Here is a 23,178-nt window from a genome sequence, read left to right as displayed (position 1 = left end):
ATTAACACTTTGAACAAGATCTTGATTATGTCATACCGCTTAAGTTCGAGCAGTGCTATTACTCAAAATGTATTACACTGCTCCCAACTCTGGTCATGTGACAGTATAAGATAGAACTTATTAGCAGTTTGGAAACAAATGAAATTAACTAACTGTATGCTTTGTTCTTTTCATAAAACTAGAAAGCTTATATAATAAAAAATTTCTATAGCAATGTCGTTTTAAAAAGCTGTATAAATAGTTTGTATTTTTCATCATTAAGGGCATTGAAATTTTAATTAGGCACTTCTAACCAAAAATTCTCTCAAGATTATATGGGTTGAGTGAAAAAAAAATTTCTTTCTATCAATACCCAATAAGCAAAATAAACGTAATATACGTTTTTAATAAGTTTTCTCAAAAAAACATTAAGCTTACAAAACGTGGTTGGGATCTCACCTCTGCCGTTAAAGCATGGAAAATCAAAAAAATCATGAAAGCGTTCGCTAAATTTAATACATGTTTCTAATAGAGAATTTTCCAGGGATCAAGAGTGTATAACTGTTTTTTCACAGAAAATTATAGTTTAGCAGGTAGAGCCGCTCAAAGTTGACCAATTTTCAACATTGGGAAAAATTTGAAATTTTTCTTCTTTTTCGTTATATTTAAAATGGTTTTGTGAGTAAATAAGGCGGCCGGTTGTCGTTTTCTTGTATGGCAATTAAAGATAATTTAATTTAGGATTGAAACAAAAAAAAATGTTTTTTTTTGTTAAAAGTTGGCGGAAATGCCTATTTTTAGGCCCTTTTTAAAACTTTGATGAAAAAAAAAATGTTAAAATATGTGCTCCGTCAAACCGTAGTTATTTGTGAAATATTCAGTTACCTAAATTCATAAAGTCTACCTGCGTCCAGCTGCAACTTCACTTTTTACATCAAATAAAGTTAAACAACCTTGGGCATAAATACGCCCAAGGTCGTTTTTGTTGTTGGAACTTGTTAACAACATACATTTTTTTAGTTACGAATTGTATACCTGAAATTCATTTTGATAATTTGAGTAGGTATATAAAGCTATCCATCATACAATGTACATTATCATTCGTCTTTTGGAGATTAAGGAACTCAGTATTCTGTTTACTTAAATAAAGTGAATAGTATTTTTAAATATAGTTCACAGATTAATATTTAGTCAGATACGAAGCCAATTCTAATATGTATCTAGAAAACTCGAAACTATTTGCGGTGTTTAAATCTATAAAGTCAAGACGGGACTTCGTTGAGGTTATTATGAGAGAATTAGGGGGTGAAACAAGCATTAAAGAAAAGAAAGGCCTGGAAGAAAAAAATGGTTTACACAGAAGAATGGTTTATGATAGAAAGAAAATGGAAGGACGTCTATCGTAACAATTCAAAATTTCTAAGTAAGCATGAAAAGTGGCTAGCTGACAAAACTTTTTTGGATGAAGAAATGCCTAGCACGTCAACCAATCCAACTAGAGGGAGACCAACAAAACCCATAGAAGAGTGTTCTACCTACACAAGGAAAAGGAAGCTGTCTGAAACCACAAAAGCTATGGCCACGACTCATCTTTCAGAAGCACTGGCTATTAAATATAAAAAAGAGGAAGAAAACGTGAAGTCTTATATAACAGAAGCAGTTGCGGTAGCAAGTCCAGTGCGACTGATGAGGATCAAAAACAGCATTCCCACACCAGCAAATGCGCTACCTAGGAATTACACTCCCGAAGAAGCTTTGGCGCTGTTTATAGATCTCGGTTTAACGAAGGAAAATATATTATATTGCGTAAGTCATTATTGCAATGTAATGCCGATATTTTACCTGGATACAAAAAAATTACTCAAGCCAACAAAGAAGCAGTTCCTCTAAGTCGCAAAATAACCGAAGTAAAAACTACACGACTGCTTCAAAGTTTTACTGAAGAAAAGCTGAAATCACTGCCAAAGGAGCTAGCATTGATAACTAAGTGGGGCTGTGATGGATCATCAGGAGAAAGCGCATATAAACAAAGAATAAATGTAGACGATGAAACAATTACAGATGTTTATGGCTTCTATTGTTCCATTACGACTAAAAGATGAAGCTTCAGAATATTGGAAAAATCCACGTCCGTCATCAACTATATTGTGCCGCCCGATATTATTTAAATACGAGAAGGAGTCTTCGGAACTCATAAAAGATACAGTGAGTGATATAAAAAATCAAATTGCCAAATTAGAATCAACAATAATTGAAATTGAAGAGGGGAATGTCATTAGAATAAAGCATGATTTTCTTCTAACAATGGTCGATGGAAAAGTTTTGAACTTAATAACAAATACGACATCTACAATGAAATGTCCAATTTGTAAGAGCCAAAAGGACTTTGAAAATCTTGATGATTTAATAATTGACGAACTAAATTATGAGTATGGAATATCTCCTTTGCATGCTAGGATAAGATGTATGGAATTTGTTTTGAAGCTGGTTTATACACTACCACAACAACGAGAAGTTTTCGACGACAATACAACATGTAAGGAGAATCAAAACAGGAGAAAAAAAAATTCAGGATGTATTCTATAAAGAGATTGGCCTTAGAGTTGACTGTTCAAAGTATAGATACGGAAATAAAAATGATGGTAACTCCTCAAGAAGATTTTTTGAAAACCATTAAGTGACTGCTTGCATAACAGGAGTTGATGAAATACTGTGAAAAGATTGGGAGTAATTTTAAATATTTTAAACTGCCATGGACCAGTTAATGAACCCAAATTTGGAGAATATGCATCTAAAACTACAGAGTTGCTGCATCAAAAGTATCCTGAGAAGAAACTTACACCAACGGTACATAAAATTTTAGCACATGAAAAGATTTAATAGAGTACCCGTGCTTACAATTAGGCGAATTGTCTGAAGAAGCTGAAGAATCTAAGAACAAGGACTACAAAAGATATAGATGTATGAACACCTGCAAAGTATCACGAGTTAGACAAAACGAAGACCTTTTCAACATGTTAGCTATCTCTTCTGATTCAGACATATCATCTATGAGGTATGTAAGAATACAAAAAGATCTTACAGATGCGTATAACACAGAAATGGTTGATTTATGTTCCAGTGACGATGACTATGTTAAGATAAAATAAGTTTCTCATTTCTTATCACAACAATGAAAAAGATATTTACTAATCAATTTTGTTACTTTATTGAAAAATAAGATATCTATGTACAAGTTAATTTTTTATTTCAAATAAAAGAATTAATTAATTTAGGAATTTATAAATATATACTTTTCGGTATTGCATTTCTCTAAAGTTTATCAAATTCATTTTAAAGCTTAGGCATTTCGCCGAGTATTAAATTTTTATAGAAATCAATACGTCTATCGAGTTTGGTACAAATTGGTAAAGCCGTTACTAACATCAAACTTTTTAGCATAAATGGGCAGTGCCACTCCCCTTTTCCAAAATTCGTTGGCTGTTTAATCTTTAGCTCAAATAAAATTTCATTGAACCACTTTCAACAACTTCTAGTTATTAATAAAATACATATTTGGCTTGTAAATTAAAAAAAAAAAAACCTGTAAAATTTTACGATGAATTTTGAAGCACCTTGTTATTGTGGCACCAAAAACGGGCATTTGAGATTTATAAGAGTATTGCCATTAAAAAGAAACAATACGTCTATCGATTTTGGTAGTTATTAATTACGTGACTACTTAGATACCACGCTATCTTATCAAAATCATTATTTTATCTTATTTAATGCTTAAATACGTCATTATAAAACAAATCTCATTTTATTTTTTTTTTATTTTTACTAAAAACATTTTGTTTTGCATTTTTCTGAAGCACCCTGTATCTGTGACATTCTGAGCTTTCACACAATAAAACTAAACCAAATAATTGATTTTCATTTGCATTTTAAATTTTTAAAATATCTTCATTGGTTCAAAAGTTATGATTTTTGCAAAGAAAAAACTCAAAAGGCGCCACTGTGCGACGTAAACTCATTTTCGAAATTCCTATGGAAGCCGTCTAAAACACGTTAATTTTGCGAACATAAGAAAGGCGGAAAGATGCTTAAATCCATTACAAATTAAGGATCTCATTAACACTTTGAACAAGATCTTGATTATGTCATATCGCTTAAGTTCGAGCAGTGTTGTTACTCAAAATGTATTGCACTGCTCCCAACTCTGGTCATGTGACAGTATAAGATAGAACATATTAGCAGTTTGGAAACAAATGAAATTAACTAACTGTACGCTTTGTTCTTTTCATAAAACTAGAAAGCTTATATAATAAAAAATTTCTATAGCAATGTCGTTTTAAAAAGCTGTATAAATAGTTTGTATTTTTCATCATTAAGGGCATTGAAATTTTAATTAGGCACTTCTAACCAAAAATTCTCTCAAGGTTATATGGGTTGAGTGAAAAAAAAATTCTTTTAAATAAGTAACTTTAATTCAAATGTAGAAGTGTTTTTATTGTTCATATTCCTGGAATCTAGACGGAAACTTTTTTGCTTATTTTTCATTCACACGACCCAATTATGTATAAATAGCGTGCTCAAAATTGATCTTGGTGTACTTTATACTTAAAAAGCTGTGGAAATAGTCTTAAACTAAAATGTGTCTACGCAATTATTTAGCGATCTTATTTGTGATGCTTGGCTGCATTTTGACTTTCACGAATTCGGAGTATCGCATAGTAGGTGGCATTGATTGGAATATAGAGATGAGTCCACATTTGGTGTCAATACTTTTTGAAAGAAAAAATCATTGTGTTGGTTCATTAGTCACTACGAAGAAGGTGGTTACAGCTGCAACTTGTGTGGTAAATTTAAATAAGAACATGTTCACTGTTGTAGCCGGTGTGTCGAATTTACTTGATATGTCTGAATATCGACAAGCTCTCCAAGTGGATAATGTAGATTATCCACGTAAGTATAATCCCATTACAAAACATTTGAATATTGCTGTGATTGAAGTGAGGGGATGTTTTAACCGTGGTCTAACAGTAGATACAATAGGCTTATGTACTTGTACATTTCAATGGCGCACAAAAATGCAAGTTAGTGGATGGGGTTGGACAACTGCAGAAAATGGAAGGACTTCAGATACACTCCAATCTACTTCCTTGACTTCATTAATATATAATGATTGTAAGGCGCGCTATGAAATAGCAAGAAGTACTTTTACACGATCAATGATTTGTGCTGGTCATGATATAGCTGATGTGTGCGTTGAAGACACCGGGGCACCGGGCATTGTAGATGGAAAACTTTGTGCGGTGGCATCACATAATCTTTGTAATGAGAACCCCAATTTACCGAGTGTTTTTACAGTTGTGACTCATTATCAAGTTCTCAAGTTTTTAAACAAAGCGATAGCGTCTTAATTGCAGGGTGTTTTTATAAATCGACTACTGAGTGGAAAATCCCCCTAACTCGGCTGAACGCCCCATTTCAAACCTTTTTTCATACACTTTGCAGCTCACGTCAAAGCATATAGAAATTATTCTAAGATAGAACTTTTTCGAAACGGCAGCTGAGATATGGTGATATTCCAATCAGCAGTCGAAATGGCGATATTTTTTTGTGCTATCTTCAAATAAATGTTTATAATTGCAATTTAAAAAAAATGTTTTTGATTGTATGCAGTGAAGGTGTGAGACATGTAAATGCCCAAGGTTGTGAGATGAAACTTTATTCTTAGCTTTAAAGTTCCCTCTTTAATGAATAGAAAATGAGATAAATATTTTATGGGCCTGGCAAACTCCGTATGAAACAGCTGATGCAATCAACCTTATGGAAATGCCATAGCGTAACGCCTTAGTGATAACCATACCGTAGCTAAGCAATTTGTTTTTGGTTGAAGTACATAGCTGAGCCTAGCCTAGCAGTTCACCAATAAATAATTAATTTCTTTCAAAACTCTATAAATCGCTAGAAATAGGGGCAAATTTCAAAAGATGTTTAGAATATTTGCTAATTTTGACAATTTCTTTATGAAAAAAAACGTTGAAAAGCTGGAAAGGACCAATATCGTTCGATACGCTCGCTGTAGCAGATTTTATCTACCCGAGCAACTCGGGATTTTTATAGATCTAGGGCTGTCTTTTCAGTGTAAGCCCATTTAACACGAACCGAAAGTGATTTCGGTTGAAACGATCAATAAAAATGTGTGGAATTTTGCAATTGGTAGGTAGGTAGGTAGAACTGGCCGGTCCATGAGGACCAAGGAAATTGGTAACAAATTGTTAATCTAATAAGCTATCGTGTTGTGGTGACTAGTTGACCATGTTATTTTTTCGATTTACCATGAATTATTGTTGTTCAAAACATGCTTTTCGATTAGATGTAGAACAGGATAGGGATCATGATGTAATTCAAGGAATCTGTACAAATTTCAGAAAAAGATATCGGCAGTGAACATCTTGGCTACGAGGAATAAATTTACTACTCTTTACGAAACTTCACTACCTCACTATAGCGCCCCAGCAGCTTAGAGGGTTAGACTATAACCGGTATGCTTGTCGTAAGGGGCAACTAAAATACCAAATAGATTCAAGGGGTTGCCAGCGCAATATATAGCTTCTCCAAACCCAATTGGCAACCTCACCTATCCGTGGCGAATCCTGTTTCATTAACAGCCGAGGCTCTGGCGACCCCGAACTCCTCATGGATCTATCGCATGTGGTCATAACAAATCGTTTCCGAGATGGTCGGTTTTGGTACCGGAACGTAGTGTCCTTATCGCTACAACAACAACAACAAACACACTATAGCAGGCATCTTGTCGATGGTGTGAGGGCTTAACCGAACTCCATAGCACCTGTCGGCATGTCGGTGAGCAAGAACTGCCAGCCTCCTAATGGATGATTTGAAGTCAGTAGGTATTTTAGTCTGTATTTGAACGGAGCCTTCTCGGTAAGTAATGACGGCCTTTCCACAAAAAGGAGCGCTGTTGTGGCGGACAGTTTTTATCTCGAACGAAGATGAGATGGCGTGTTGGAGCGAATAGTTCTAAGAAAGATATATGGTTCTGTTCGTGATGCCAACGGCCAGTAGGGAAGGAGATATAGTAATGAGTTTACGGGCATGTGACTGAAAGGGCAGCGAACGAAACCCCAAAAGCTTCTCTGGCTAGGTCATGTTTTTCGAATGGACGAAGACGCTCCATCCATTATAGTATTTCAGTCGACACCGTATTGTAGAAACAGAGGAAGGGGGAAACCTTCACTGAGCTGGGAGATGCAGGTGGTGGAAGACTTGACATCTCTTGGTGCTGTCGTGACATGCAAGGGCCAAAATTGTTTAAGTGGCTAAGCTCCAGTTAATGATGATAATGATGAGTAATAAGAAGTAGAGTAATAAGGATATGAACCGTCTTTACCAGATATGCTCCGGTACACGCAGTTTCTGCTATAAATACGCTGTAGCAGCAAAAATGTTGTGCACCCCTCGAATTTTCTATGGTATATATATATTGCTGTTGTTGTTGTAGCGAGGGAGTGAGGAGTGTTGTCGATTTTGATGTGCCTTTGCCGGGTAAAGAACCGGGACTTTCCGTTAACAAGCACCATTAAGGTACTAGCTCGACCGCTTCGGAGACGATTCATTATCACCACATTGAACTTTGTAGGCCATCCCGACCCCACCCCTTAGATGCATGAGAAACTGGGGGTCGCCATAGCCTCGCCTGCTAAATAAGTGTATGAAAGATTTGCAACAGGATTCGCCACGCGTAGGTGAGATTGAAAATTTGATTACTGAATCTATGAGTTGCGCTTATGAACCTGTTGAATCCCTTCTACGGTGTATTCAAAGTCTCTTACTTTTTCTATTTTATTCCCATTTAATTCATTTATTCATACACTCTGTTCATCATACGCTGCAATATAAGTTAGCTCAATTGGCATATTTTTTACAGCTACTTAGTCAATTAAAACAGCCGCACACCTTTAGAGCCAAGTTTATATCTACATTAGGGCAGGTCAAATTGTATGGGGAAAATGGGGGGGGACTTCAGGTTCACATCCAGTTTCTGAATCTATGGGTCATACTGAGTAATATTGTACATAGGACCATATGTCTGAAATGAACTTCGAGCCTCGCTAATTTTGTTTGAAAATTCGCACTTTCGCCTTATAGGGAGCCACGGGATGTTGGTGACCATGAACTGCCAACCTCCTAGTCCAGGGTGGTATGCGGACCGTGCCTATTGCATGATTTGAAGCCAGTGGGTAATTACGTTTTGACGCATTGGTCGTACGACCAAGATGAATTCAAAAACTTTAAAACAAAATAAAGGTGAGAAGGAAAAGGTGATGGCGTCGTAAGCTGGGGAGGAGGAAATCGCTACTAAATTTCTGCGATACTCCGCCCATTTTCCCTTTACCTTTTACTAAATTTTCACGATTTAGTCATAAAGTTAATTTACTCGCAAAGGTTTTCCACTTTAACAGTATTTTTAAATGCAATGTGTCAGTTTTCCACTTTTTTGGAAGCTTTCGATATCGAATAAGGAAGCTCTGTTATCGCTCGTTTTCGCCCAATTTGAATACCAGAGAAAGGAGCTAAAATTAACCAATGTATCGAATTTTAAAAATTTTGATATAAGGAGGTCCCTATATTTCTCAATTCCTTCATGTCATTACCCACTCAGCACTTAGATGATTTAATTTTGAATTTCCCTACTTACTTACTTACTTAATTGGCGCTTAACCGTCTAAACGATTATGGCCATCCAACAAGGCGCGCCAGTCGCTCCGCCAACCGGCGCCAATTGGTCACAACAAGGGAGCTTAAATCGTTTTCCACCTGGTCTTTCCAACGGAGTGGGGGCCGCCCTGTACCTCTGCTTCCATAGGCGGGTTCCGATAGAAACACTTTCTTGGCCGGAGCATCATCTTTCATTCGCATAACATGGCCTAGCCAGCGCAGCCGCTGCGTTTTAATTCGCTGGACTATGTTGATGTCTGCGGATAGCTCGTACAGCTCATCATTAAATCTTCTTCGGTACTCGCCATCGCCAACGCGTAGAGGTCCATAAATCTTTCGAAGAAATTTTCTCGAACACTTCCAAAGCCGCTTCATCTGCTGTTGTCATGGTCCATGCTTCTGCCCCATATAGCAGGACGGGTACGATAAGTGACTTGTAGAGTATGATTTTCGTTCGCCGAGAGAGGACTTTACTTTTCAATTGCCTACCTAGTCCAAAGTAGCATTTATTGGCAAGATTGATTCTTCGCTGGATTTCAGTGCTGATGTTGTTGCTAGTGTTGATGCTGGTTCCCAAATAAACGAAGTCTTTTACTATTTCGAAATTATGGCTGCCAACAGTAGCGTGGTTGCCAAGGTGCATATGCGCTGACTCTTTGCTCGATGACAGCAGGTACTTCGTTTTGTCCTCATTCATCATCAAACCCATCTTTACCGCTTCTTTTTCCAGTTTGGAGTAAGCAGAGCTAACAGCGCGGGTGTTTGGGCCGATGATATCAATGTCATCAGCATATGCTAGTAATTGCACGCTTTTATAGTATATTGTTCCAGTGCGGTTAAGTTCTGCAGCTAGTATAATTTTCTGCAGCATCAAGTTAAAGAAATCGCACGATAGGGGGTCACCATGTCGTCTGGTGGATGATAGATTTACCAGGTCTGAAACCGCACTGATAAGGTCCAATCAGTGGGCTTCAATCTTTCGCACGATACATTTGAAAGGACCTTATATGCGATATTGAGAAGGCTGATTCCACGATAGTTGGTGCATTTTGCAGTATCCCCCTTCTTGTAGACTGTGCAAAGAACACTTAGATTCCAACCGTCGGGCATGCACTCTTCCGCCCATATTTTGCTAAGAAGCTGCTGCATGCGCCTTACCAACTCCTCGCCGCCGTACTTGAATAGCTCCGCAGGCAATCCATCAGCGCCCACGGCCTTGTTGTTTTTCAATCTGGTTATTGCTATTCTAACTTCGTCATAATCGGGCGGGGGACATATATTCCATCATCGTCGATTGCGGGATCGGGTTCTTCATCTTTGCGCGCTGAATTGCTGCCTCCATTTAGGAGAACAGAGAAGTGTTCCCTCCATAATCTAAGCACTCTCTGGAGATCCGTTACAAGGTCGTCGTTTTCGTTCCTACAGGAGTTTGCCCCGGTCTTAAAACCTTCCGTCTGTCGCCGTATTTTTTGGTAAAATTTTCTGGCGTTATTCCTGGTGGGTAGCAGCTCAAGCTCCTCGCACTCACGCCTTTCTGCTTCTGCTTTTTTCTTCCTGAAAAGGCGTCTCGCTTCCTTTTTCAACTCACGATAGCGTTCACACACTCCTCTTGTCGCGCTCGATTTTAACGTAGCCCTGTAGGCAGCGTCTTTTCTTTCAGTTGCAACGCGGCATTCTTCATCGTATCAGTTGTTTTTTCGTGGTCGCCGGTAACCAATTTTTTCCTCGGCGGCAATACGAAGTGATTTGGAAATATGCTCCCACTGCTCCTGAATTCCTTCAGGATGAGTTGTGCTCTCAGAGAGCAGGTGTGAGAGTCGAGTTGCGAAATCATTGGCAGTCTGTTGTGATTGAAGCTTTTCGACGTCTAGCTTCCCTTGTGTTTTTTTTTTTCCTTGGTTTTAGCCGCGTTGAGGCGAGTGCGTATTTTGGCTGCAACGAGATAATGGTCCGAGTCGATGTTAGGTCCGCGGATCGTGCGCACATCTAAAACACTGGAGGCATGCCGTCCGTCTATCACAACTTGATCGATCTGATTGCGAGTATTTCGATCAGGAGACAGCCATGTAGCTTGATGTATCTTTTTATGCATGAACCTCGTGCTGTATATGACCATGTTTCGAGCACCGGCAAAGTCAATCAGCCTCAGTCCGTTAGGAAAAGTTTCATTGTGTAGGCTAAACATTCCGACTGTAGGGCCAACCTTTGCCCAACCTGGCGTTAAAGTCGCCAAGCACGACTTTTATATCGTGACGGGGGCAGCGCTCGTATGTGCGTTCTAATTGTTCATAAAAAGTGTCTTTCACCTCATCGTCTTTCTCCTCTGTCGGCGCATGGGCGCAGATGAATGATATATTAAAAAATTTTGCTTTTATTCGAATAGCGGCGAGACGTTCGTCCACAGGTGTGAACGCCAGAACTTGGCGACAAAGTCTCTCTCCCACCACGAATCCGACGCCGAAACTGCGCTTATTCGTACCACTCCACAGTGTTTCGTGTAGAACAAGCTAGCTGGACAAAATTATTTTATGAGATTTTCCGTTTCATATGCAGTCATTTATTACAACCACGTCATTTTTTTCAGCCATATGTTCTTTTTTTTATTTTTTTCCAAAATTTTACTTCATATGCATACATTTGCTTATTTCATATACAGTAGGTAACTCATGTGAATAGGTTCAAAAAAATTTAAAGGACTTAAGAATATTACTTTATTGTACTTAAATACTCTAAGAAATTCTAAAAATTCGGAAAAAAAATAAAAATTTTTTATGAAAATTCGTCGAATTTTTCAAACATTTTTTAAATATAGGTAATTTAGTTTTTGTTATAGATCGTGACAAATTTTCTTATCGGAAATTAGTTAAAATAAATTTGCGAAAGCGAAAATTGTAAGAATTGTCCAAAAAGGGGTGTCTACTTATGTATGTACATATGTACATACATATCTTGTATTTATTTGAGTATTTCTCCTGGCACTACAATTTTTACAAAATTATTTTATAGTACCAGTCAGGAATGTAAAAGTGAATTACAATAATAATAATAACAATGTAAATAATTAAATTAATTGTGGGAAAATTTCTTATTACAAAAACTTAAAAGTACAGTATCATACAAAGTAGAAAAGACAATAGATTTAAATTAAATAAAACCTGATCCAACAAAAAGTTATAGGTTATCTTTTATAATTATGTTATTATTCGCTATCATCACTTTCATTCGATGAGTCACTTGTGGAATAGTCATGAGCATCAGCAACACTACTGTGAAAGATTGAAAAAACTGGGGTATTTATTGATTCCTCAACATTATCGGGGGACAGTAAATTTAAGACTTCTGAAGTCAGACTTTTAAATTTTTTCTTAGGTATTTCCCAAAAACTGTTAAGTAAAGGATCCGGTGTTATAAGCAACATATTCATAAGATCTCTATTCGTGGCTTCACGCGACTGCTTTTGTGTGTTGTCATCCCTGAATCGTCTCAAATCTTTGTTACGGGCTTCCTGTGCTTCCTCAGAAAGTTGACCAATAGGTAAAATTGCTGATTTTATAATATCAGTACAATGCACTAAAATTTTATGAACTGTAATAGGCATATTAAACCATGGATAGAGATCTATGTATAGTTTTTTAGTCTCGACCGAAAATTTTTCAAATCTTTTGATATCTATATTGTACCCAGATGCTAATGCGCGAAGGAGAGTGTCGAATCTTTTGATGAGCGTTACATCCAATCCCGTAATCTCAGCACTAGCCTCAGAATTTTCGAAAAACCTACGAGCAGTGTTGCCGTCATTGGTATTGCCGAAGCCTGGTTTTGGTTTATCTACTATCAATCCAAGTACACTTTTAAATTTATTCTGGATTTCGTTGGAACGTAGCTTTACACTCTCTTCATCTGCCTCATTCCTAAGCTGCCATGTGAAGCAAGCATTCAAAACATCTTATCCATGCATGGAGAGTAGACAAACCAAAACCAAGATTGTCTCGGTTAGGCGTAAAGTCCCGTAACTCATTATTCATATCTTTTGGAGTGGCACCACAAATATAACACTTTTGTGCGGAAGAAGTTTCAGTCAAAGCATTGCAAACTTTTCCGTCAATCATTATTAGAAGCATATTGTGATTTATGAAAACTTCGTATTCTTCGAGCATGTACTTGTCGAGGATCCTTCCAAACAATGTTACCTTTTTCATCCTGTAATTGAAGAGGAACGAAATAAAATATAAACAAAAACTCATCAGCGTCAGAACTGCATGTAAACTTTTGCTTATATGTGCTAATGGCCAGATCTTCCATCGTAACCCCACTTGTTGATTAAAGTATACGTCAAGTTTGTAGGTAATAAACTAACAAAAACTTCTTGATTTGCTAAAACTAAACGCTCAACGGTTTTATCTAATACGGACTGGACTTTAATTTCCGCACGTGTTTCACCCAGATCAATTTCATTTGGATAGCATTCTGCCTTAGCTTTTCTTAGACTATAAAATGATGGATAAACCATATGGCCTGCCTTGATGCTCCACTTCCGAGTCGTTTCGTAGCCATGAGTCGTCGACTTGCTATCTACGTAGTATGCTAAAGCTTCTACATTGCAAAAGCATCTTGCATCAGGCTCACATGTCATCTTTTTGCCGGATATTTGAGTGGTTTCCTGTGATTTTTATAATGTTAGCAACATTTCTGTTGCCGGACATACGCGTTGATACTTCTGCCGCATAAAGTAACTCACCAGGACTTCTAGATTGCAAGAGGTCATCCACTCGACGCCGTTTGGTTTTTTCACTGCAGCTAACAGTCCTTCTTTCGTCTTCCGGGGCCGGGGTCACCTGAAGAAGTGGTTGGTTGGTCTGATGGCAACTTTGAATCCACCGTTATTGTAAATGTTAAGTCTGGACCCGAAAGCCACTCCTAGTTTTTATTCAATAATCGCTCCCTATGTCTTCCAAAAGTATTCCACTTTTGATCTAGCTTCGACGAATATGCCGATATTTGTAAGCTTAAACTTTTTATCGAATACTCGGCTGCTTCGCTTAAATCGTACTTAAGTACAACAAAACTCAATAATTCTTTATATCTGGTTTCCTTCGAATGTTGAACCCAAATGTCAAAAAACTCCGTTCTTGGTACGGTTATAACTAAACTGCTTTGCGTTGTTGATTTTCCGACAGGGTGAATAGTTGATGATTGTTGTGCTGCCATCTTAAGTGTCGTTGATCACTCTGATTTGTTATCAGTTGTGCAGTATTTATATTACATTCAGGTATAGGCGTAGATGCTACCAAATGGGGTTGTTTTGTGTAACGTTCCTGTGTGGTTATACCTGCATTAGGATTGCTTTGTATGTACCTGTTTTTATGGCCTGGTGACTGGTGCGGTAGGTTGTGGCAGGTTGAAGTCAGTGATCTTCGCCTTTTTGCTTTTGGTGTGCTCTTATTGACTTTGCGCGTTTATTTTTGTGTGTTTAATGACTACGTGTTTGTTTCTTGTACCTGGGAATTGGTTTTGCCGTTTGTAGATCAGCTTTAAAGGTTCAAATATCTCGTCGGAGCTGGTACGTACATACATCCTATTTTATATGTAGAGATAACTAAATCTACAAAAAAAAAAAAAAAATTAAAAATAGATGTGCAAAGAATTCGCAATTTTTTTTCTTTCGACTATTAGAGAATACTTGCGACTATAACATATGTAAAATTTAGCCCGGATGTCCTCGGATGTATGTAACTTTTTTGTCCCTAAAGTTAAAGATATAGAGAAAAAATACCTTTTCTTCTTAATAACGGAATGTTAAATATATTGAAAATACTCTTATTGCGAAAGAATTACTATTAAAAAATTTTACTTACCTGCGAGCTTAGAATGCATCAAAAAAATTATATAAAAGTGTTCACTTAAAAGAAATATGAAGCTTAATATTCAACAAGAATTTTGCAAATTAATCAATGCATTTTACGGCCACTCCTGCCTTCTTACTTCAATTACTCAATATATATGAGCAAAAATATCAAAAAAAGCAAAAATCCCGTTATTTTGTTTGTTTTCTTTCATTTCTCATTACACTTTTCTTGGAATAAGAACTTTGTTTTTGTCCAGCTAGCTTGTTCTACACGAAACACTGTGCACTCCAATTATTCGGCCACTCCAATATATGTCACAATTTTTGATCTTCTTTCATCTTTGCTTCGTCCAACGCATTTCTAGGATGGCGGTGATGTCAGATTTTGCTTTGACGAGGACATCAACCAGCCGGGCATCTGCACCAATCCCATTCAGGGAGCGGACGTTCCAGGTGCATGCCCTCAATTCATTGTCCTTCAAACGTTTGCCATGGTAGTCATCAATAGAGAGTGTATTTATCCGAGGCTTGTTGTTATATTTCATTGGAGTATGGTTTTACGTGGCGGCTCTCAAGCCCAGCGCACAACCCGCTCAGCGGGGGTGAAAATATTACTTGGCACGTTTATATAGCGAGCCGCTTGCTCCAAGACAGACGCCCGCTTGCAGCCGCACCTAGAGGTGAACAGGAGCTGCCGATGAGATCTCCCCCGGCTATCCCTTAAACCGATTATGTCAGAGTGACCTAGCCAGGTTGTCGCCTTCTCACATTAGCTCACCGCTAAACGGATGTTTACCAGAGGATACTTGGCCGCAAGCGACCGGCAGTAGTGAGCTGCTTGAACCGCATGCAAAAGAATCGCTCTGGCCATTCCCAGGTGAATGGCGGTCAGAAGCTTTCCCCACTTTCGTGGACTTCTACACACGGCCCCATCCTCCACTTTGTACATTTACCTAAGTAAATTTTCCTTTGAACACTTGTGCTTTTACTTGAGGCTATTGACAAGAAGTACAACGATTAAATACTACTACATACACTTATACATATGCACAAATTTATATATTTAGCCGTTCAAATAAAACAAATTAGGGCAAACATCTTCATTTAACATAAACTTACTAAATAAACTCCGGTCAACCCATTTGACATGGAATATACATTATCAGCAAAAATAGTACATACATAAATACATACGAGTACATGGGAAAAACATAAAAGTGAAAATGCGTAAAAGAAATACTTCTCAAGCACAAGTAATTTATACCTCATAAATCTTTTAAAATATCACTAAAACTACACTTTGTATCAACATGCATACATACAAACTAACACACACTTGCACATTCGCTTTGTTCCATTCTCTTTGCCTAATTTTCGATTTTACTACCATATTTTTTTCTATTCCCATTTTCCCTTTTTCATTATGGCATTTTTGACCCCTTTTTAGCTTCGTCCTTTTATGATTCTAACACATAAAAACCCTCGAACTGGTTGATTGCACTTGACCACAACTTTGTTTGCTTTGGTTAAAAAGGGAAAGTGGCTTTTATGTGTGTGGTTGAATCAATAAAAGCATGAAAGCACGTCGTATCCATGCATACACACACACATATATGCACGCTCACTCTCACCGGCGTTTTCATGAATGTAATTCACGTATGTGTGATGTTCACATAAATAGAAAAACTGTTGAAATTACTATAAAAATAATTGGAAAATTTGTGTTTTTTTAGTTGTTGAAGGATTTAACGTTTGCTTAAATGGAGTACCAAACTATATGTACAGTGATACTTTAATATTGTACCAAAAAAGGTTATAATCGTTCAATTGAAACATTTTTATGATCCTTTTTTGCTCACTTCTGATTTAAAGAAATATTCGCGTACATTACGGCGTACAAATGCGTATACTTGAGGGAGTTAAGTGAAATAAATATCGCACAATGATCTGGACATTTTTTAACAGTATCTATACGTTGTTGCTGTGTTAACAATGCTGCGCCTCATTCAATGGGTGCGACCACACAATATTTGTCTCCAAACTTGCAAAAGGGGTGAACCATAGGGAAGTTGCTGTTAGAGGCGTAGGTTGCACATTACAATTGAAAGATGGTTGGGTTCATATGAGGACACATCGCATGCAGGACATACATTACTTATGTTGTTGTTGTTGTAGCGATAAGGACACTCCCCGAAGTTTTTTGGGAGTGTTATAGATGTTGATGGTCCTTTGTCGGATATAGATCTCGTACGTTCCACCATTAAGGTACTAGACCAACCATCTCGGGAACGATTTAATATGACCACATTGAACCTTCTACGCCATAACGCCTCCGGGGATTCCCCCACCTATGAAGAACTTGGGGTCGCCTGCTAAATATGTGTATGATACATGCATATTTAAAACAGAATTCACCTAGCGTAGGTGGGTTGAATTGCGCTCATCAACCCTTTGAATCCACGCTTATCAACCCCTTGAGTGCAATGATTGTTGGGGTTTATTCTGAACAAGTAATAGTTTAACCTGTTGCAGTATCCAGAACGAAGTTTTGTCAGGATGACTCTTGTCTCATTTGGTAGTCTGCTTACTTCTTCTGCAACGGTTTTATAGTGTATATAGATACCGATTCTGAATGCTTTAGGTTTAGGGTCTCTTTAAGCTTGTCTTGATCGATCGGCTACGTAGGCACGGAGATGTGTCAGTGTCTCTCTTGTAGGTGGGACTAAATTGAGCAGTTGTTTGCTAGGGTGTCCCGGTTATTGACACTTTAGCAAAAACTGTTTGATCGTTATGCTCTTTTATGTTGAGCTCTTATGCCTCACCATGTAGATGATGTTCACGAGTCATAAGACATTCCGTGGCAGTTGTAAGTGAGGCTGGTGACGCGTAGCATATGAGCGGCCGGCCAATTGCTTTGTAAGTGGTAAACAGCATTTCTTCAACTTATATCCAAGTGCTGCCGGCAACTGACTTGAGGCTTCTGTTGCTCTGTGGCTTTGTACTTTTGAAACAATTTCGGATGCATGCACTTTGAAGGTAAGAGTGTTATCGAACGTAACCCGTAAGATCTTTGGATGATTGACACTCGGTAGCGTAACATCAGCGACAAGAAAGTCCTATATGTGCGTCATCTGTTGTTGTTGTTGTAGCGATAAAAACACTACCCGAAAGTTTTAGGAGATGTTATCGATGTTGATGGCCCTTGCTGGATATATATCCGGTACGCTCCGGTAACAAGCACCATTACGGTACAACCCCGACCATCTCGAGGACGATTTAATATGACTACAATGAACCTTCTGGACCTTAAACGACACCCACCTCCTACTTCCACGAGGAATTTGGGGTCGCCAGAGCCTCGACTGCTAAAGAAACAGAATTCGCCATTTCTTGATGTGATTGACAATTGGGTTGGAGAAGCTATAAATTGCGCTGGCAATCCCATGAAAGGGTTGTGCTACACAACCCTCTGAATCATTTGGGTATTTTAGTCGCCTCTTACGACATGCATAGCTGCCGCAGATATATTCTAAGCACCCACGTCGTGAACAGGTCTGTGGATTTGGCCGGAGATAGTACCAGGTTGCGCGATGCGAGGAAACTAGAAATACTGAGGAGATACATATGTGTTTATTCTAGAAACTAATTCGTCTATTAGAGGGCCACGTTCTGTTGCCATTGCCGTGCAGTCATCGGCGCGATGATAGTAAATCCTTCAGGTGGGGAAGGCAGCTTAGATTTGTAGAAATGAAACAGAAGTGGGGATAGGATATTATCCTTTGGTAACCCCTATTTAATTCTCCTAGTTTTGAAGCTTTTTTCCTAAATGAAACCGACGCTTGTCGACTATCCAGACAATTTGTGGTTCATCCAGAATGATTGAATCTTCTATGTCTTGGAGTAGCATGCCAAAAGCTTTTTTCAGTTCAAGTGCCACGAATGCCGTCCTATGATTTGATTTTTCCTGCTTCAGTGCGTAATTTATCTGGACTTATGGGTGGCTAAGCAAATATTTTCGCGTAAATTAGGCATCCTGAATGCCGATTAGAAACGTGAGGCACCGCCCCCCGTATCTATCCAATGGAGCAGGTCTACACGATTATAGAGGATTTTTATATTTACTCATTTCATCATATTTCCTTATCCAACCCCACCTTAAGATCCTAATGCTAGGGTAGTTTGCTCCTACTGATCTTGTTGAAAACGCACCAACTGCAAGCTGTGACGTCACTATGTACTTATGTGCATCGCTCAGGTTTTCCTTACCACCAGCAGTTCCCATTGGGCAAGAACAAAGAAAAATACGCCTTTGCATACCAGTTTAAATTTATCCACGAGTGTTGCAAGTTTCCCATATATGTCCAAAATTCTTAGCTTCATTTGTCTTATGCTAATGAATTGTAAAATTAATTTAGCAAAATTTCAAAGATTTGCACTTAGATTTCTTTTCCGATTGACTTTGACAAAACTAATTTTCTTAATCAAAAAATTCAATGCAAACTAATGGATTGAAAATATTTACGAATTCCCAAAACAAAACTTAACAATTGTCAATGGAAATCGAGAAATTCATTTATCAATGAAAAAACAAAAAGTTTCGGTCAACTTTGTTTGCCAGTACAAAGCATAGAACAAATGACCTGCTCCACCTATCTCCTGCATACATAACACACCTCCATACTGCAGAGAGGTGATAGCAATGTCATAACGGCATAAGTACACAACCCAAAATGTTGCTCAGATTAATAAATAAAGCGAGGATACAAGAACCTGTGGGGGATAGAAACAAGCAAACAAACACACTTACATACATGCATACATATATTGGAGCCAAAAAGTTTTGCCAAGATTTGTTGTCAACTCACCTGAGCCTTGAATGAACCGAGACCAACAATAAGTGACCCAATTTGTTGCTGTAACTACCGGCTAACTGAAAAAGTGAATGAAATAAAAAGTTTAATTTAAGAATATAAAAACAGAGTAAGGGCGGAAATGTGGAAAATAAAAATAAATATGACTCACATTTATCATAAGAAACACTAATGGGGATTCTTATACGATATGAGTTGTTCCATGTCAAATAGTCTCTTACGCAATGGTATCACCTTATTAGTTTCAAATTTTTCAAAACGAGTTCCTAGGTAAAATATTTTCAGAGTAATGGTGTTTCTCAACAACAAAGGCATAGCATTAGCTGAATGAGTTTGTAACAGTGCTGGTATCGCAGAAGTGCGAGTTCGAATCCCGCTGTCGGGAAAAAAGACTTTGAAGAGATTTACAAGGTATAATCGAAACAGCTCCCTCGGAAGTGATATGGCAAACGCTTCGAGTGGATTTCAGCCGTGAATAGCTTCTCAGTGAAAACTCATGCAGCACTAAGAAATTAATATAAGCACTTAATTAAGATTAAGATAAATCAACTGCTGAGGCAGTTCGATGAAGGACTCTTCAAACTTACAGCATGCAGTTGACACAAGTGGAAAGTGCCTTGCACTAATTATCTCATTGATGGATCGGGCGCTTCGGGAGATACATACATATCAAAGCATCTAATGTCGGTTTGAGCGCCAGTGCGAAATCGACAGATATGGTCTTGTTTACTAGGAGGTATAAGGACCCGAAGCGAGAAGGGACGACCCTGCAGAATAAACCCTTTAAAAAAATATCTAGGAATCATTCAAGAAAAACTCAACGTGAAGGATAGAGTGAAGAAGACCTCGACGGTTACTTATGCATGTAAATAAATGCCGGGCTGTACGTGGGGTTTATCGCCCTACTTCTCTAATTGGATATTTACAGCGATTGTAAAATCTCACCTATGCTATGGAGTCCTTGTTTGTTGGACGCCCACACAAAAAAGTACGTTACTCAAAATTCTTGAGGAGATATGCAAGTTATCAGTGCTTAGTATAACGGTAGCCCTGAAACCCATGCAACGGTGACACTGCCATTCTGCACATCCCACCAGTATACCTGTTGGCAAAGAACATAGCGTTAACAACTACAACGAGACTCATTGCCCCGGACAGCTTGAGCGCATACCGTACTACCTTAATAGTATACCATCAACAAATATTGACGAACAGACTACGTAGTTCCTTACCTGCGCTTCAATGGGACTCTTAGAGCCACGGTAGAGACGGAAGATTGGCGCATGGATGCTCAAATGGCGGACGAAGTGATAAACGTGTACATGAATGGCTCAAAAGTAAGTGAGGGTAGAGACGGAAGATTGGCGCATGGATGCTCAAATGGCGGACGAAGCGATAAACGTGTACAGGAATGGCTCAAAAGTAAGTGAGGGAGTAGGATATACTGCGCTGATTCGAAAATAATCAGATCCTAAAAGCTGGCAGATCTATGTAGTGTTTTTCAGGCGGAAGTAGCATCCGTGACTGAAGCAAGAGAAACGCTAGAAGAAAATAGCAGCAATTAAGGCAATATTCTCACATAGCACCACATCTAAAAGTGAGTGGATTCCAGGACATATAGGAATAAATGGATCCTTTGAAGCTTGTTCCGTAGACGTTCCAATAAGATTGGGCGAGATTAAAAGAAGGAGAAAGTTACATATGATCGATCAAACAGAAAAGGCTTGGAACCAAACGCAGGGCTGAAAGTTATGGAAGATCATATTTCTATCATTAAGAGAACTGTAGGCCCATGCCGGGTATTCTGACTGTACACTGCCTTCTGGCGTCACATGCCTTTAAATTATGCTTGATCGGTAATATGAGATGCAGGAAATGCGAGTTGCAGGCGCTCGCCAGGCTTGGACTCCAACTATTAGGAGTGATACAGCTGTCAGATCTAGAAGTAGCAAGTGACATAAGTTCTAGAAAGCTTCTAGGATTTTCCAAGAGCAAGGAGTTATTTTATAACAGAGGTTTTGGTTTTTGTGGGGTTTTTCAGTTTATTCCTTGAACAAACATCTGGTAACACTACGAACTCATTCAGTCTGTGTGAAGTCGTCACGGACTGGGCAGTTCAAACTTACCTAAGGTAAGGGGTTTTTAAAAAAAGTTCAGTTTGTATTCATATTCATCCAGATCGGGATTGAAGGTGTCAACCCGTTGATCGATTTAGCATGGAATGACGCACACTTCTAAGTATGTATTAGTGTTTACTTGTTTTAAAATATCGAAGTGCTTGAACTTGAGCGCAATAGAATTACAGCGAAACAAGAAGCAAAAAAAATAAAAAATAAAATCAGCCCAATTCTAAACTAAAATTCCGTGCGAGTTTTTCCCTTCTCCCATTCCTCGTATTCTAAATAAAAATTCCTTGTGAGTTTTTTCACTTCTCCCTTTCCTCGTATTCTGAACAATGTTCGAAAAAGCGGAAACCGGTTATGGGAGAAAAGTAGGTATTATGAATGCATAGCGGAATGATACAAGGGGCAGCATGGTGACATACCTACAAACATAAATAAAAATTCCATGTACTTTGTTTTTGTAAATTCGATGGACAAATGTCAAAATCGTACTGCACCGGAAGTTGATGTATCAAATCAAATAAAAAAAGTTTATAATCAACTGTTCCATGCTGCCACCTTGTATCGTTGCGCCATGTATGAATGTGAGGGAGAGGGAGATTTCTCTGCCATTTCATAGGAGTTTTTTCACTAGTTAAATTAAAGGGAATGTATAAAAATAGTTAAAGGAAATTTGTTCTTTTAAGAAAGAACACTTTTTTGTGCAAATTTGTGCTAAAATATGTATTTACATGCTACCACAATATTCTCACTGTTAATACAACAACAACCACAATATTCTTTATTTTAAGTCGAAAAGTATATCATAAGCAACGGAAGAGCTCTTCGTATATATGATGCCGCCATCCAGAAATTGAGCAAGGATTTTTAAGAAGGCTTAACTAGATTTTTTGGCATATGATGAAAGGCTAATTCAACTCGACTTGGCCGCCAGAAAATAGTTTTGCTGAATGAAAGCAGGCAACTCCGGCGGATTTGTGTTACCCCCCGTCTTCTTCTTCTTATGCTCCTCTGTTGATGTTGCTGTGGCACCAATTCATTACTAATTTCAGTGAATACCACATGAAATGCAATAATGTGCATTGTTTATACCTTATTTCTTAATTTCAAACAAATTGGCAACAATAATTAAACTTTACAATTTTTTAAACAAAATAAGAAATGCACAACGAAATTTCAATTGACAAAACAGCTGACTTCGAAAATTCGAAATTCCTATTCCCCAATTATTCTTCTCCCTAGGAGAAAAGAATTGGAGGAATTTTTCCGCGGGAATAAAAAAATCCGCGAGAACAAAATTCCACGAGAATATTTGGAATTGGTCTGAATAAAAACAATGCAATAAATATTTCAAACCACAGTCAGAGCAATTCACTCTAAGTTACACTCACGAATGCCACATAAAAATATCAAAACAAAAGCGCTTACAATAAAAACAACATAACTTACAAAGTAATAACGAAAACAAAATTCGACAGAAAAACACCAATAAGACAAAACATAAATACGCGCAAAATATCAAAGCATCAAAAAGGAAAAATAAAATAAATATCAAAACAAAGTGTTAGTCGCAAGCGAACCTCAAATGAAGCACGAAAAATATATGAGCGAAATAAATTTGTAATTTCAG

The 23,178-nt window shown here is 37.9% G+C and overlaps 2 protein-coding genes across 13 annotated transcripts in view; one reads left to right on the top strand and one right to left on the bottom strand.

The window, feature by feature from the left end:
- Nucleotides 1–23,178, top strand: part of eys (eyes shut) — a 457,691-nt gene that overhangs the window by 374,815 nt on the left and 59,698 nt on the right. The window lies entirely within an intron of this gene.
- The window catches only part of LOC137241108 (uncharacterized), a 471,192-nt gene that overhangs the window by 392,442 nt on the left and 55,572 nt on the right, over nucleotides 1–23,178 (bottom strand). For 7 of the 9 annotated variants that reach the window (XM_067768343.1, XM_067768341.1, XM_067768346.1 and 4 more), the window contains exon 2: nucleotides 19,420–19,484. The exons of the other annotated variants lie outside the window; for them this stretch is intronic. The gene's annotated coding sequence lies outside the window, so the exon portion shown is untranslated. The remainder of the gene's footprint in view (nucleotides 1–19,419; nucleotides 19,485–23,178) is intronic. 9 annotated transcript variants of the gene reach the window in all.

This window comes from Eurosta solidaginis, chromosome 2, assembly GCF_040869045.1.
Source record: "Eurosta solidaginis isolate ZX-2024a chromosome 2, ASM4086904v1, whole genome shotgun sequence".
NCBI lineage: Eukaryota > Metazoa > Arthropoda > Insecta > Diptera > Tephritidae > Eurosta > Eurosta solidaginis.
This window is presented reverse-complemented; position numbering and strand designations above follow the sequence as displayed.